The sequence below is a fragment of the Ascaphus truei genome, chromosome 3 (genome assembly GCF_040206685.1).
Source record: "Ascaphus truei isolate aAscTru1 chromosome 3, aAscTru1.hap1, whole genome shotgun sequence".
Classification (NCBI taxonomy): Eukaryota; Metazoa; Chordata; class Amphibia; order Anura; family Ascaphidae; genus Ascaphus; species Ascaphus truei.
In genome coordinates, this window is record NC_134485.1 from 436,274,879 (window position 1) to 436,292,057 (window position 17,179).

The following is a 17,179-nucleotide window of genomic DNA, read 5'->3' on the forward strand; positions in this document are numbered from 1 at the left end:
CATATTGGCCCGTGTAGTCTAACCAGTCTCCCATTACAAGGCGTGTGTGGTGGTGCACCTGCAAGTAACAGGACTCTTGAGTCTCCCGCTTGGTGTTATTAGGGGATGTCATCAGGACAGGTAGCTGAGGTAGTGGGTGCGAGTCCAACTTACTTCATGTGCAGCGCCTCCACCTCATCAGGATCTGTGCTTCCGCAGGGAGATGGTCCTGGTGAGGAACTCCTTCTTGGTGGTGCCATCCACTGCTGAGTAACTTCACACTCACCCAGTGGAGGTATCTTTAACAATGGCATCTTTATTTGCATGGTGGTATGGGCAAGCTGCCCCTCACAGATAACAGCTCAGCCACTCATCTCTGTGCAGAACTCCATTAGGAAGGTCCCTTCTCCCTAATAGAGCTGCTTTCCACCTTTACTCTCAAAGAGATTCCCCAGCTTCTCTGGCTGCTGTAATCTCCTCTCCTGAGCTGCTTTGTCTCTCTCTCTTGAGCTCCTCTAACTCTGCCAGCTCCTCTAACTCTGCTGCGTCTGCTTACTCTGCTGCGTATGCTTACTGACTTACAGCTAGCAGGAGACACTGCAACAATGTTGCAAACCTTCACGTGCCTCTCAGTGAACAGAGCAGCACAACAACAGGAAACTGACTTCTAACTTTAGGCAGTGCTGTGTCTTATATCACCCCCCAGAGAACAAACCTGCTCTGTACCACTAAGTGGGGGCACAATGCATGTTGTCACTTCCTTTGGGGACATATGACACCTCACCAGGGTGTGAGGGCAAACCTCCATGATAACTACTGGCATTCCTGCATACTTACCAGGTTTACTGCCAGGATGAGAAAGAGATATGTACACCAATCTTACACATGGCTACATATATATATATATATACTGCATTACAATTCATGAATTTATGCCATCTGGTAGACACGCGAAGCATTGCAGCCTATTAAATCCTAATCATTATCATTTAACAGATCAGCCGCCCGTCAGCCAGGCATGAACCCAGGCTGGGAAGGCAAACGCAACGGGGCTTGTCAGAGGTGAGGAGCGGCGCATTCCAGGTATCTGCCAGGTACATACTGGGTATTTGCTCGAATAAAGTGTGTCAGTGCAGTATATCCATTTTGCTCTTTAAAACATTGCGTGATATGGTTTGTAATAACCAACGTTTGTAACCTATAGGATTTATAATGTAAAACTACATTAAAGTTTGGTGTAATTATTTATTCTTACCTAAGGGTAAAAGGGGACGATAGACAGCACTCTGATGGTGTTAAATATATGCAATTGCAGGGTGCACGGAACAAAAGGGGACCCTTATTCCCCTGTATAGTACTAACAAATCTATGTAAGTACCAGCACTCACTGTCTAATAGCTAAATGATGAAAACAGTTGTAATGCAGAATAAACATTTAATAATAAAATGAACCAGAAATAAATCAAATGTGTTTGCAGAAACCAGTATCACAAATGGGCATGTCACAAAGTGAGGGGTGGGGGGGGGGGGGAAAGAAGGAAAAGGGGAAAAAACATGAAACATAAGGAATATACACAAAAAAAACGGAGAACGGAAAGTATGCTAGGGGGGCGACGTTTCGAGGGACTACCTCTTCATCTGGCCCATTCCCCCTGGTCCAAAAGGACCGAGAGGTACTTCCCTAAGCCTCCCTTCCTCTATACCTGGTCAAATCAGACACCCCTGAAAATAGCTAGTAAACATATAGTGTAAGCTAAATACAGCTAAACAGCTAATAGCAGGGCAGCAAGAATCCACTAATGGTACAGTTAGGCACTCAGCACTCCACACAAGCAGCTGAAGGAGCAGAGCCACTGAGGGTTTGACCACTTCATTTATTTTTCTCATTAACCTTTCACTGACTGTGTGGACTCTTGGTGCTCATTTGCAAGCTGCTTTCTTGCAAGCTGTGTTCAGCTTTAACTGTACCATTAGTGGATTCTTGCTGCCCTGCTATTAGCTGTTTAGCTGTATTTAGCTTACACTATATGTTTACTAGCTATTTTCAGGGGTGTCTGATTTGACCAGGTATAGGGGAAGGGAGGCTTAGGGAAGTACCTCTCTGTCCTTTTGGACCAGGGGGAATGGGCCAGATGAAGAGGTAGTCCCTCGAAACGTCGCCCCCCTAGCATACTTTCCGTTCTCCGTTTTTATACATAGTCTTAAATACACACTAACACTATATAATAATTGATTATTTTATTTCACACATATTATTATAGGCTTATCTAAATTGTCCCTTATTGTGATATAATAATCACCTTTATAAACACTTTGTTTATTTACTTTTTCGTTTTTTTCTATGTGAGTATGTTGTAGAGTAGTTATTTGTTTCAGCTGAGAGTGTTACTACGCAGTAACATACCCTTTGAATGACCATATCCACAGCGCATGTGCCTCATATTAGAGCACAAACATTGATTATACTGAGAGCCCATTGCGCATGTGCAAAACTTGCCAGGTGAATTTGGATTAATTATGGACTCGTATATAACGGACACTCATGGACATAATGATAGAACCCCTGAGGAAGAAAGCAGCACGCTTTCGAAACGCGTAGGGCGGCATTTTTGGACTCCCACTATCGCATCAGGTCTCTTCCCACTTCCCCGAGCGGATCCGGTGATGAATCAGCTGTTTCAAGCAGACGTTCATTCATTCACACCAAGCGAATCTGCTGTGGCCGTTTTGAAGCTATCTGCACGTCCTGCTCCGCCTGCTGAGAGAAGTTCCACTCACACACGCCGGCGGGCGTGTGCAACGCTCTATCTACAGACCGGATCGGTTGCAGCAGCTGTCTGAGCAGCAGAGAGGGGATACTCTCAGATTTATCCACCGCTTGTTTACATCTGCCGTCCAGTGAGTGGGCAGTTCACCCATTGCAGCATTGTGTCCAATCGACATTCCATTGTCCTTTTATCACGTTTTTTATTTTTTTGTATATCATTATATGTTTATTAATTTTTTTATATTAGTATTCACCTTGTATCTCAGCTGATACTTATTAGTTATATATGTTGTGAGTTTATATGTAGTCCTTTTTTTGTTATACAGTATCACGCTATGTATTGTGTTTCTCTTTTACTTTAAGCACATCACTACGTCTGGAGCCTATCCCTGGCTATCCAACTGGTTGGATATATATCCTTTTTTATCTACAGGCGCCTCTTGTTATACATATCCTCTTTTTCTCTGTTATCATTCTGACCAGGGGGTCAGAAATTGTATTTCGGGCAGCCCCTTGTATGTAGACTATTATCCCCATCTAAGGTTTTACAATATAAATTGTTTTAACTATCTAGTTAGCGCTACCTAATCTCTGTTTTTTTTACACAGAGATACTGTATAATAACAAGCAGAAAGATATAATAACAAGAAGAGATATAATAACAAGCAGAGATATAATAACACGCAGAGAGATATAATAACAAGCAGAGATATAATAACACGCAGAGATATAATAACACGCAGAGATATAATAACACGCAGAGATATAATAACAAGCAGAGAGATATAATAACATGCAGAGATATAATAACAAGCAGAGAGACATAATAACACGCAGAGAGATATAATAACACGCAGAGAAATATAATAACACGCAGAGAGATATAATAACAAGCAGAGATATAATAACACGCAGAGATATAATAACACGCAGAGATATAATAACACGCAGAGATATAATAACATGCAGAGAGATATAATAACAAGAAGAGATAGAATAACAAGCAGAGATATAATAACACGCAGAGAGATATAATAACACGCAGAGAGATACAATAACACACAGAGAGATATAATAACACGCAGAGAGATACAATAACACACAGAGAGATATAATAACACGCAGGGATATAATAACATGCAGAGATATAATAACACGCAGAGCCTCTGAGGGATGCTTGGTAGGTTGCTTGACAAGGAATGTAGATAAAGAAAAGGGCACCAGGAATTTTTAACTGTTTATTACAATATAACTTGTAGCAGCAACAGGACAGGTTTTTAGTACCTGGAGTCTGGTCTCCAATTCCCTCATACTATGAGACCTGTAGTGACTCACTCATAATTAGAGCCTCTTGCCCTGCCCAGGACAGATCAGGGAACTACCCTCTGAAACTCCTAGCAGACCCTTCCAGGACTTCTTCTTAAAGCCCCGCGATAGGGAACTTCTCTAAACTTTAGAGAAGGTGTCTTGGATCCCTGGTCCCTAAGGGCCCCCCTAACACTGGGAATCTTGCCCTATAAAAGGTTTCCTCCTTACAGGCTAGGGGAGCCTGGAGACCCTCCTCTGTTACTTCCTCGGTTCCTACTGATGTTATTTGGCAATCCTGGAGTCCACCTGTTGTTATAGGGATCTCCTGGGGTCAAACAGAATGGCTGATCCAACCCAGGGTATAAAAAGGTTGGGAACTACAACTGTTACTGGGCAAATTAAAGGTGGGCTTAGCTACAGGCGGCCATCCCTACAGGGGGACTCATCTGGAAATTTCCAGAAGGAGCTAGTGGCGAGCCACCTGCATAACAAATACAGCATATGGTACAAGAAATGGTTACACTGGATCCTGCAAAGAAAGTAACCCTTTAACTGCCTGCAGATATCAGGACTCACTATGAAACTTAGCAAGAGTGCTACATATAATAGCACACACACATATATATATATATATATATATATATATATATATATATATATATATATATATATATATATATAACATGCAGAGAGATACAATAACATATACAGAGATATAATAACACACAGAGAGGTATAATAACATGCAGAGAGATATAATAACACGTTAGACAGGCTGCTTATAGAACAAGCACAGGAGGGTTAATATCAGTTACAAGGTTAATATCAGATACGCATCACATGAAGGATCCCCAGCTACAATCCTACACACAGCACCAATAAATCTCTATTCCTTTCTCTGTCCCACAAACTCCATTTCGTACGTCTCATATTTGCCCGATTTCACCAATGTGACGATGGAGATTATCCCCAGGAGAAGCGCGAGCAGCAGAGGTCTCTGGGAGAGAAGCATCTTTACAGATCTGTTAGAGAATGTTACAGGTTATCACAGGTGTAATAATACGCTCAGCACGGGACAGATCAGACATATCTGGGGGGCTGCACCCCAGGGATACAGTGTTACTTACAGTATAGTATCTAGTTATTACACGTGAGGAGTATTAGTGGGGTTTGTATTGCAGAGACTATTTATAGACATTACATATAAAAAGATCAAAGTAGTAAAAATTACAGTTAATATAAAACATTAGAAATAATTGTACTTACAGTTGGATGGAGATGGAGCTGAGATGATTCACCTGTGAATATCACCTGGTCTGTGTTACTATGGAGGGTGAGGTGAGTGTTATATACAGAGCCTGATGGGAATGTGTCACTATAGAATCAGCAGACTCTGTGTGAGAAAGAGATTACATTATTTTATGGGTAAATATTTCCTCTCTCGGGCAGAAAATTTCATGTCACATTTTTGGAAACTAACAAATATCAGTTTACTGATTGCCTCGTGTGATAGAGAAGGTGGAAAATCTAACTTCCGTTTACCGCAAAAAAATATTTTTCGGCCCAAATAACCCCCCGGTGTGTATGCAGCAGGGAGACGTATGACACAGGTGTGTGTGAGCAGCAGGGAGACGTTTGGCACAGGTGTGTGTGTGCAGCAGGGAGACGTATAGCGCAGGTGTGTGAGCAGCAGGGAGACGTATGACACAGGTGTGTGAGCAGCAGGGAGACGTATAGCGCAGGTGTGTGAGCAGCAGGGAGACGTATGACACAGGGTTTGGGAAACAAGCTTATGGCTGAATAGTGTGAGATCTGGATGCTGCTGACATGACTCGCTCCTCTATAGGGATTCTGGGAGGAGGTTTCAGAGGTCTAATCACTGGGCACTGCGGGGGGATGCAGCCAGCACAGATTACTAATACAGGGAGAAGGAGCGCAGAGTACAGCAGGTAGGAAGGTGAGGAGAGAATAGGTGATTCCAGGAGAGGATTATGGGTCACACGTAATATTCAATGCAATTCCGTAAAAATCCTTCCAGCACAGGAAGACATAGTGCCGCTCGTTCAGCTGAATGTGTTGTAATGTTTTTTCCAAGGCAGGAAGGTGATCTGTGTCATAGCACCATGTAGTAATATGGCCCTTACAGGCTTGGGGTCGGTATAAGGGGTCACGTGTTCGGTCAGTTTATTTATACCTGTGTGTATAGCAAGAAACACCAGGGACAGTGAGGTTATGTGTAACACGCAGAGCAGTATGTAACTCTAACACGCAGAGCAGTGTGTATGTGTAACACACAGAGCAGTGTGTAACTCTAACACGCAGAGCAGTGGGTATGTTTAACACGCAGAGCAGTGTGTATGTGTAACACGCAGAGCAGTGTGTATCTATGACACGCAGAGCAGTGTGTATGTGTAACACACAGAGCAGTGTGTATGTGTAACACGCAGAGCAGTGTGTACTGTAACACGCAGAGCAGTGTGTATCTGTACCACGAAGAGCAGTGTATTTGTAACATGCATAGCAGTGTGTATGTGTAACATGAAGAGCAGTATGTATGTGTAACATACAGAGTAGTGTGTATGTGTAACACGCAGAACAGTGTGTACTGTAACACGCAGAGCAGTGTGTATCTGTAACACGCAGAGCAGTGTATTTGTAACACGCATAGCAGTGTGTATGTGTAACATGCAGAGCAGTGTGTATGTGTAACATGCAGAGCAGTGTGTATGTGTAACCAGCAGGGCAGAGTATGTGTAATGATCAGAGCAGTGTGTATGTGTAACCAGCAGGGCAGTGTATGTGTAATGATCAGAGCAGTTTGTATGTGTAACACGCAGAGCAGTTTGTATGTGTAACACGCAGAGCAGTGTATATGTGTAACACGCAGACCAGTGTGTATGTGTAACACACAGAGCAGTGTGTATTTGTAACCAGGAGGGCAGTGTATGTGTAATGATCAGAGCAATGTGTATGTGTAACACGCAGAGCAGTGTGTATCTCGTTGATGTGAATAATATTCCCACTTATCCCAGCGTTGCCCATACTTGGCAAAACCTGGCAGAGGGCGTCTTAGTTTGATAAGGGCATGCGCGAACCTCGCACCTTCGCCGCTTAGCATACCAGACCGAGCCCCCTTACCTGGCGACATTTTGTCTGAGCTGGCCGGACATCTGGGCCATTTGCTAAGAAGGGGGACACTTGAATTGCCCCTCCCCACTTCACACTTTTAGTCGGCTAATGCTTTCAACTTCGGACTTTTCCAGACATCGCGGAACCAAACCAGCGGGGGGGCTTAGAAGCCCTAGTTACATATGCATTGCTCACCTCTCAGGAATTACCTGCCAAACATTTACAAAGTACCACAATTACTACTCGAGTATTTCCTTCTGTTCCGGCCGTCTGAATGAAAATCCCCTTACACCTATAATGTTGGAACCATTAAAATAGGGGGACTTTCATTCATCAATTTTTATGAAACTTTATAAGAATTGCGTTATAACCTTTTTCATGATTTTACTCTCCCAGCGCCCACAGCAAATCTCAGCACGCTAGGACCTTCCTAGCAGAAGCTAGTTAAATGCTATGCGCTGTGCTGCGAGCTGCTGGGTTTTAAAATCAATTTTCCTTTGCACGGTTACAGGAAAGCACTGATATTGAAATACATTTATTTACTTGTCTGGGTACCCCTTCACCGTCACACCTCCCCATCTCAAAGCGTAGGGGCTGTTACAACCACCATGTCCTGTGGTTTAACAGACCGAACAACTCCTGAGGTTAAATGTTCAACATTTCAGGATAGTCCTTCTGCATTGCCATGCTCACTGCCTTTCTTGTGCTGGATGGTGAAATCAAATTCTTGCAGAGCAAGACTCCAGCACAGCAGCTTTGTATTTTCCCCGGACACCCATTGTAACCAACTCAGGTAGTTATGGTCTGAACGACCATATAGATAGGGCTGCAGCTTGCGAAGTGCCCATACAATCACCAGACACTCTTTTTCAATAGTGGCATAAGCATGTAGCAGTGCTGAGCAGGGTCAGGGTCACTGGGTCATGTAGTGGCTCTGAGCAGGGTCAGGGTCACTGGGTCATATATTGGTGCTAAGAAGGGTCAGGGTCACTGTGTCATGTAGCGGTGCTGAGCATGGTTGCTGGGTTTTTAGTGGCGCTGAGCAGGGTCACTGAGTCAAATAGTGGTGCTGAGAAGGGTCACTGGGTCATGTAGCGGCACTGAGCAGGGTCACTGGGTCATGTAGCGGCGCTGATCAGAGCCAGGGTAACTGGGTCATGTAGCGGTGCTGATCAGGGTCAGGGTCACTGGGTCATGTGGCGGTGCTTAGCAGGGTCTGGGTCACTGGGTCAGGTAGTTGTTTTGATCAGGGTCACTTGGTCATGCAGCGGGGCTGAGCAGTCAGGGTCACTGGGTCATGTAGTGGTGCTGAGCAGGGTCAGGGTCACAGGGTCATGTAGAGGTGCTGAGCTGGGTCAGGGTCACTGGGTCATGTAGCGGTGCTGATCAGGGTCACTGGGTCATGTAGCAGCGCTGAGCAGGGTCACTGGGTCATGTAGCGGCGCTGAGCAGGGTCACTGGGTCATGTAGCGGTGCTGAGAAGGGTCACTGGGTCATGCAGTGGCGGTGAGCAGGGTCAGAGTCACTGGGTCATGTAGCGGTGCTGAGCAGGGTCAGGGTTACTGGGTCATATAGCGGTGCTGAGCAGGGTCAGGGTCACTGGGTCATGTATTGATGCTGAGCAGGGGCAGGGTCACTGGGTCATTTAGCGGTGCTGAGAAGGGTCAGGGTCACTGGGTCATGTAGCGGTGCTCAGCAGGGGCAGGGTCACTGGGTCATGTAGTGGCGCTGAGTAGGGTCAAGGTCACTGGGTTATATAGCGGCAATTTGCTGGGTCACTGGGTTATGCAGCGGCGCTGAGCAGTGTCAGGGTCACTGGGTCATGTAGCGGCGCTGAGCAGGGACTGGGTCATATAGCAGCACTGAGAAGGGTCACTGGGCCATGTAGTGGCGCTGAGCAGGGTCACTGGGTCATGTAGCAGCACTGAGCATGGTCACTGGGTCATGTAGCAATGCTGAGCAGGGCCACTGGGTCATGTAGTGGCGCTGAGCCGGGTCACTGGGCCATGTAGCGGCGCTGAGTAGCGACAGGGTCACTGGGTCATGTAGCGGTGCTGAGCAGTGTCACTGGGCCATGTAGCGGTGCCGAGCGGGGCCACTGGGTCATGTAGTGGCGCTGAGCCACGTCACTGGGCCATGTAGCGGCGCTGAGCAGGGACAGGGTCACTGGGTCATGTAGCGGTGCTGAGCAGTGTCACTGGGTCATGTAGCGGTGCTGAGCATTGTCAGGGTCACTGGGACATGTGAAACACTTTATACTTTTTTTGATTATATTAATCAGAACGTTTATAACCTTAAATTCACACACAATATTCACCATCCCCATATTCACTACCTGGACCTTTTACTATATATTGATTTAAATAAGAACATCCAAACGGATGTCTTTAGAAAAGAGAACGCTAGAAATACTTTATTATAAGCTGACAGCTGCCGCCCACGGTCAGTTATCAAGGGCATTCCTAAGGGTCAATTCCTCAGACTAAGGAGAAATTGTTCAAATTGGGACGATTTTGTTCTGCGGTCTGAGGAGTTGACCCAGCGCTTCTTACAGAGGGGTTATAAACTAGAATTGTTAAAAAAAAAAAGCCTTTGATGAAATCACATCATTGGATAGAAAACCCTTATTCCAAACTCAAAGTGGCTATAACAAAAAACGAAAAAATCAATTGAAATCTATCCCAATAGGTGAGAGGCGCACCCAGGAACAGGGACTCACATCTTGTGACATGGGAACCAGCCCAATGTTAATTACGCCATTTAATAGACATAGTTCCCAAATTCAAAAAATAGTATGAAAACATTGGGAGGTATTACGTATGGATCAGAGCCTGGAAGGGTTTGTTGAAATGGGTCCTCGCTTTGTCTGTAGAAGGGCTAATACCCAAGCAACAGCAGTCTCCCCCAGCATTGTAACTACCCCTGTAGGTACCAACATGACATTTAATACTAGGGTTTCTTTCCGATGTGGGAGCTGTAAGATCTGCTCGGTGATGATGCCATCTTCTCATTTTTCGGTCACAAATTCGACTAAAACATTTCCCATAAAATCATACATCAATTGCAATACAAATTATGTAGTGTGTTTACTGACATGCGGCTGCGGTTCGAATTATTTGGGTCGAACAACCTGGGCCCTATAGACGAGAATAATGGAGCATCTGATGCTGATACAGAAACATGATTGCACACACCCAGCATCAAAACATTTTACGGAATGTAAACAGGGTGGTGGTAACAATGTAACAGTAAGGCCCGGGCCATAGAAGGGTGAGGAGAGCGGAGCCGCGCTAACGCTGAGGCTCGCCTGCTTCAGTCAGCGCGATTGCATGGACTTGCAGGCGAGCCAGCGTGCGCGAAGGGAGCCGGGGGGAGGTGGTTGGAGGCGGGGCAGTGACGTCGCTGGGCCAATCGCCTGCGACGCACTGACGTCAACGTCACGGCGCCGACGTCACGGCGCCGTGACGTTGACGCTGCTTAAGGCTGATTGGATGTTTTCAGCTGACAGCGCGGTGAAAAACAGCTTGGCGCTCGGCTGAAAACTCCAGCGACTCCGCACGCCTGCGGACGCTCGCGTGAGCCCCCTCTCAAGGCATCCTCATTGAGGATGCAGGGGCTCAGCGGTGAGCGTCCGCACGCCTCAGCACGGCCTGTCCTTCTATTAACTCGGCCTAAGAGGGATTGAGAAAGTAGCATTAAAAGAACGAGGAGGTGACAAACTGAATTTATTAGACCGCAGGGAGGCATATTGGATCTTTATGTTAAAGACCCGCTTTCCCTAAACACCGAATGGAATCTAAGTCATTTTTTGACATAACATATCCAAATATAATTATGGATTATTCCTGACTTCATTCATACTTTTCCCTCCCCCCTCCCTTCCCCTCCTTCCCTCTTCTTCTCCTTTTCCCCATCCTACCCCCCCTACCCCCCCCGCCTTTTCCCCCTCATTTACCTCTTCATTTCCCTCAAACATCTTTCTTCTTTCTTATAATAAGTTAGAAACAAATTTCAACACACACACATGTGTATACACACACACACATGTGTATACACACACGTGTATACACACGTCTATACACACACAAACATGTTGTATACACACAATATATACATACACACAATGTATACATACACACACATTTATACCTACACACACATGTATACACACACATGTATACACACACATGTGTATACACACACATGTATACACACACACATGTGTATACACACATGTGTATACACACGTGTATACACACACAAACATGTTGTATACACACAATATATACATACACACAATGTATACATACACACATGTATACATACACACACATGTATACACACACACACATGTACACATACACACACACACACACATGTATATACACACACACACACATACAATGTATACACACAAACATGTACACACACACACACTATCCCCAGCACCAGCACATCAGCACACCGGTATCCCATGCCCCCCCAGCACACTGGCATTCTCGGCTCCCCGTCATTCTCAGCCCCCATCAGCACCCACACATCGCCACCTTTGCACCTCCCCCATCGGCACACCCACATCCGCACCCCCACATCAGCACCAAACCCTCCCAAATCAGCACACCGATACAATCACCATCAGTACAGCCACAGCAGCACTACCACCGCACATGGGCCGTGTGGACCACTCCCCACCCAAATGCCACACCCACACCACAAACATCCCGGGCAACGCCGGGGCTCTCAGCTAGTATCAAATATACATCAAATGTAGGAGATATATTCCAGTATAATTAAAATCACATTAGTTAAGGAATGTTCTCCAATTTGAGTAACCTTGATTTATTGATATATCGATTGTGCTCTATCCTGCAGAAATCTTCTTCTTGCAACAATAGGAGGTAAGTAATATTCAGAGCTGGGTTTAGAGACTTTCTTCTTTCGCTCTCTCCTTTTGGGATAGGGAATTAGAAAGACATAATAAAGATTAACCAATGAAAGTATATTTATCAGCTCTATTTTAAATATGTGAAATATCTGTTTTTTGTATAGGTGTCTCTTGTCTTTATTCATTGGGGGACCTAGAGTATCCCAATTGCCAGTTTTATGTTTGAAATATTGTTATCAGTGTCCTTGATACATCCCATTGTTCAGACTTCAGCATATCAGAAGGTCTTATATGGGGTTATTATCACTTGTCCCCATATTGTTATTTGTGGTTGTTATGGTTACTAGCGCTGCCCCTCCATGACAGCGGTTCTCTGTCTGTGACAGAGGAGTAGGGCGCGGCGTTCCAGCCGTCTGAGCCACAGATACCAGGCACTAACTGAATGCTGACGTCACGAAGGGGCGGATCTATCCACGATCGCGTCTGCTGTTTCGGCGCTACCCCGTTTTTAAGTTATTGGCAGCGTGGGGATGTGGCACTGTTACCAGCACAGCGGAGAGTCCTTAACCCACACGTTATAGTGCCGTTATCTTCGCTGTGAGGGGGAAAGGGTACCCATCGCACGGACTGGCCATGCCAAGAAACGGATCAGTAGTGACGTCACGGAGCGGCGTGAAAGGGGAGGGACCGGAAGTCTTTAGGTTTATACATTATAGGGATGATCTGAGTCGCTCTGATGCGTTTTTGCCGCGAAATTTGACTAATTCACCACACTTATTATACCAGGTATATAAAGGTCCCCCAGTGCATTGTACCTTACTCCTTGATAAAGCACCTTGTTGTGTGAAACGCGTTGGAGGGTCTGTACCCCCTTGTTTGCTATGTCTGATTGATAATAATTCTACATTTTACTTTTGATACACCTGTGTCCCTGGGCAGTGCGCTGCTTTGTGCATTTCTTTGCATTGTTTGGATCGTTTGGAACTTAACCAGCGGCTGGACACGGCCCCAGAAATCCAGTGGGCTCTAGGAGTGGGTAAGATCTTCAAAATTATACTGTTATATGGATCCTCATTACTACAAACTGGGGCGAGTGCTGGACTTTCTCATTCTTATATCCAATGAGGTACAGCGAAGTGTGTTACACATATTTTTTCTGTTGCCTTCAGGAGATTCACATTTTCAGTGGAATATTATAGTCACTCACCCAGTCGTTTGCCCACTCCATCATCTGAGCCTTCACTGCTTTTATATGATTGATGAATACATATAAAGATTCCAGGACTGTTGGAGCACCCATTATATTTCTATATCACTGGGACATATAGAAGCGCTGAGCAGGGTCACTGGGTCATGTAGCGGCGCTGTGCAGGGTCAGGGTCACTGGGTCTTGTAGTGGCGCTGTGCAGGGTCAGGGTTACTGGGTCATTGAAAGTATCCTGTTCTCTAACGTCTCTGCGTGAGAACCCTCCTTCTGCCACTCGAAATGACTTCACCTCCGGAGGCTTTAACCCCCTCTTAAAGCGCTGATATCTGGAAAAACAAAATGGCGGACGAGCTCGGGAGAGGGCAGTAATTGAGTCAGACAACCAGTGAAGCTTTGTCAAAAACTGTTCTCTCGTTTATTAAAGGGTTTACAGTCAGTTTATATAGCCATCTTGAACATAGAAAAAACACAGATACGAGTAATTTACTTCCCCTTTAAGTCATAGTCTGTCTACCTCAGCAAATGACAGTTAGACAGTTTTACGATCTGGGAAGTGGCTTTGGGTACCGAGCTTGGAGGCCGTTAAAGGAAATGTTATTCTTCAGGACAGTAGATTGTGTAAGACATTCTTGTGTAACTCATGTTCAACATGGCTGGGGACAGTTCCTGTTTCTACAGGCCTAAATAAGTCTGAACAAACAGAGTTCAATTTGGCATTAAGTGGGTGAGAGGTCACTTTCTCACATCTGACTTGAGAAGACAATTACGTATGACATTAGGCATTTAGTTAGTTCCTGAAATCTAAAATGTTAGTACATAATGGTTATAGAGAAATGGTTATATTGCAATCAAAATGGAGTCCCCCCTGATATGCACATTATGAGTCATATAGCGGCGCTGAGAAGGATCAGGGTCACTGGGTCATGTAGTGGCGGTGAGAAGGGTCCGGGTCACTGGGTCATGTAGCGGCGCTGAGCTGGGTCAGAGTCACTGGGTCATGTAGCGGCACTGAGCTTGGTCATTAGGTCATGTAGCGGCACTGAGTAGGGTCACTGGGTCATGTAGCGGTGCTGAGCTGGGTCACTGGGTCATGTAGTGGCGGTGAGAAGGGTCACTGGGTCATGTAGCGGCACTGAGCTGGGTCAGGGTCACTGGGTCATGTAGTGGCGGTGAGAAGGGTCACTGGGTCATGTAGCGGCACTGAGCTGGGTCAGGGTCACTGGGTCATGTAGCGGCGGTGCAGGGTCAGGGTTACTGGGTCAAATAGCGGCGCTGAGAAGGATCAGGGTCACTGGGTCATGTAGTGGCGGTGAGAAGGGTCCGGGTCACTGGGTCATGTAGCGGCGCTGAGCTGGGTCAGGGTCACTGGGTCATGTAGCGGCGCTGAGCTTGGTCATTAGGTCATGTAGCGGCACTGAGTAGGGTCACTGGGTCATGTAGCGGCACTGAGTAGGGTCACTGGGTCATGTAGCGGTGCTGAGATGGGTCACTTGGTCATGTAGCAGCGCTGAGCAGGGTCACTGGGTCATGTAGCGGTGGTGAGAAGGGTCACTGGGTCATGTAGCGGCGCTGATCAGGGTCACTAGGTCATGTAGCGGTGCAGGGTCACTGGGTCATGTAGTGGCAGTGAGCAGGGTCACTGGGTCATGTAGCGATGCAGGGTCAGGGTCACTGGGTCATGTAGCGGTGCTGAGCAGGGTCACTGGGTCATGTAGCGGCGCTGAGCTGGGTGAGGGACACCGGTTTGGGGACGACTTGCTGACCAATCCCAGGAAGGTTTGGGGTTTATGTTTAAATAAAAGGCTGCGGCCATTTGGTCAAACTTAAGGTGTCTGTGTTTATTGGGGTGCAGCGGAACACAGAAAGGCCAAGAATGGGGGTACATGGGCCATACAGCGCTGAAACGCGCGGGGTACATTGCTGGTGCTATATAAATAAAAGTATCATACATATGTGTTTATTCTAATATGAATGTGTAGGGTACCAGTGTGTCTGTGTGTGTGTTTATGTGTGTGTCTGTGTAGTTAATGTGGGGGTACCAGTGTGTGTGTGTGTGTGTGTGTGTCTGTGTAGTGAATGTGTAGAGAATGTGGGGGTACCAGTGTGTATGTGCATTATCGTGTGTGTACTGTTACTGAAGTAGTACTGTCACTGTTGGGATAAAGGTGTGTGCGTGTGTGTGTGTGTGTGTGTGTGTGTGTGTGTGTGTGTGTGTGTGTGTGTGTGTAGGAGAATACACAAACTGATGCTGAAATGCTGTTTTATTGCAAAGTAAAAGGGAAAAGCAGCGTACAAATGATCTTTGTGATTATACGGTTACAGACAGAGGAAGAAACCCTTCTCAGCACTGACAGTGTGACACAGACACAGGTATTAGGTATACTGTCAGCACACGCACGGTTATTAGTAGCATGTTCTTCTCATGTGTGTGTGTGACACATGCTGAGTCTCACTCACTAAAGCACACACTCACATTAGTGCACGTTAGTACCAGTCACGTCAGTGACACTAGCGTGTGCTAAATCTCTGGCGTGGATTAGTGAGGGAGACCCTTTTATCTTCATGTTACAGTCTGTCTCATTGTAACAGTGATCTCTCATTTCTATCATTATTATTTCATGGATAAAGCAGGAAATCAGGAGATTTAGGAACCCCCATAAAAGCAGCGTGACACTTACATTGTCCTTATACAGAGAGCGCAGTGTTACAGGACATTGCAAAGCTCACGTGTAAGGAGCACAATTTATTAACGCCCCAACAACAAACGATAATCATCATCACGTGAAGGGCTATCTCTGGTCTCCAAATCACTCCAAATCACTATCACGTTTAACCAAATTCGCCCTTGGATGATGTCGCTGCGTCTCCCGTGTGAGAAGAGATCGTACTTCTTCCAGGAGACCTGCCAGTCTCTTCATGTCATTTCCCTGCTCATTCTCCTCTCTCTTGGTCTCCAACATCTGATCTTCTTCACTAGAGAAGAAGACAACAAACTGATGTCAGGAAATGTCCCCGCGGAGTCAGGGGGCAAATATTTCCCACAGAATTACCCCTTTCACTGCCACAGGGGCAAGTAAAGAATTATAGAGAATTATAATAACACGCAGAGAGATATAATAACATGAAGCGAGGTATAATAACACGCAGAGAGATATAATAACACGCAGAGAGATATAATAACACGCAGAGAGATATAATAACACACAGAGAGATACTGTATAATAACACGGAGAGATATAATAACAAGCAGAGAGATATAATAACACACAGAGATATAATAACACACAGAGAGATATAATAACACACAGAGATATAATAACACACAGAGAGATATAATAACACAGAGAGACATATAATAACACGCAGAGTGATATAATAACACACAGAGCTATAATAACACGCAGAGATATATAAAAAGCTGTGTGTGCTGTGCACGCGCATAGTAAGTGAAACTTCTTTGACTTTTGTCACAGAAATTGTATTTGTGTTGGTGTTGGTGATGTTTTAATTAAAAATCAAAATACAATCTCAATGACAAAACGCAAATAAATTTGACTTAGAATGCGCGTGCTCGGCACACATCCCCTGTATTAGCTATTTGCACTAAGTGTGAATTCCGCGTGTGACAGTGTGCGTGTGACTGAGAGTGTGCGTGTGACTGAGAGTGTGCGTGTGACTGAGAGTGTGCGTGTGACTGAGAGTGTGCGTGTGACTGAGAGTGAGCGTGTGACTGAGAGTGAGCGTGTGACTGAGAGTGAGCGTGTGACTGAGTGTGCGTGTGACTGAGCGTGTGCGTTTGACTGTGCGTGTGACTATGCGTGTGACTGCATGTGCGACTGAGTGTGCGTCTGACTGTGAGTGTGACTGAGTGTGCGTGTGACTGAGTGTGACTGAGTGTACGTGT

At 45.7% G+C, this 17,179-nt stretch overlaps 1 long non-coding RNA gene across 1 annotated transcript in view; it reads right to left on the reverse strand.

Moving 5' to 3' along the window:
- Positions 1 to 5,442, reverse strand: part of LOC142491223 (uncharacterized) — a 162,201-nt gene extending 156,759 nt beyond the window's left edge. The window contains exon 1 of the long non-coding RNA XR_012800354.1: positions 5,321 to 5,442. This is a non-coding gene — a long non-coding RNA (uncharacterized LOC142491223). The remainder of the gene's footprint in view (positions 1 to 5,320) is intronic.
- Between the last annotated feature and the right edge of the window lie 11,737 nt (positions 5,443 to 17,179).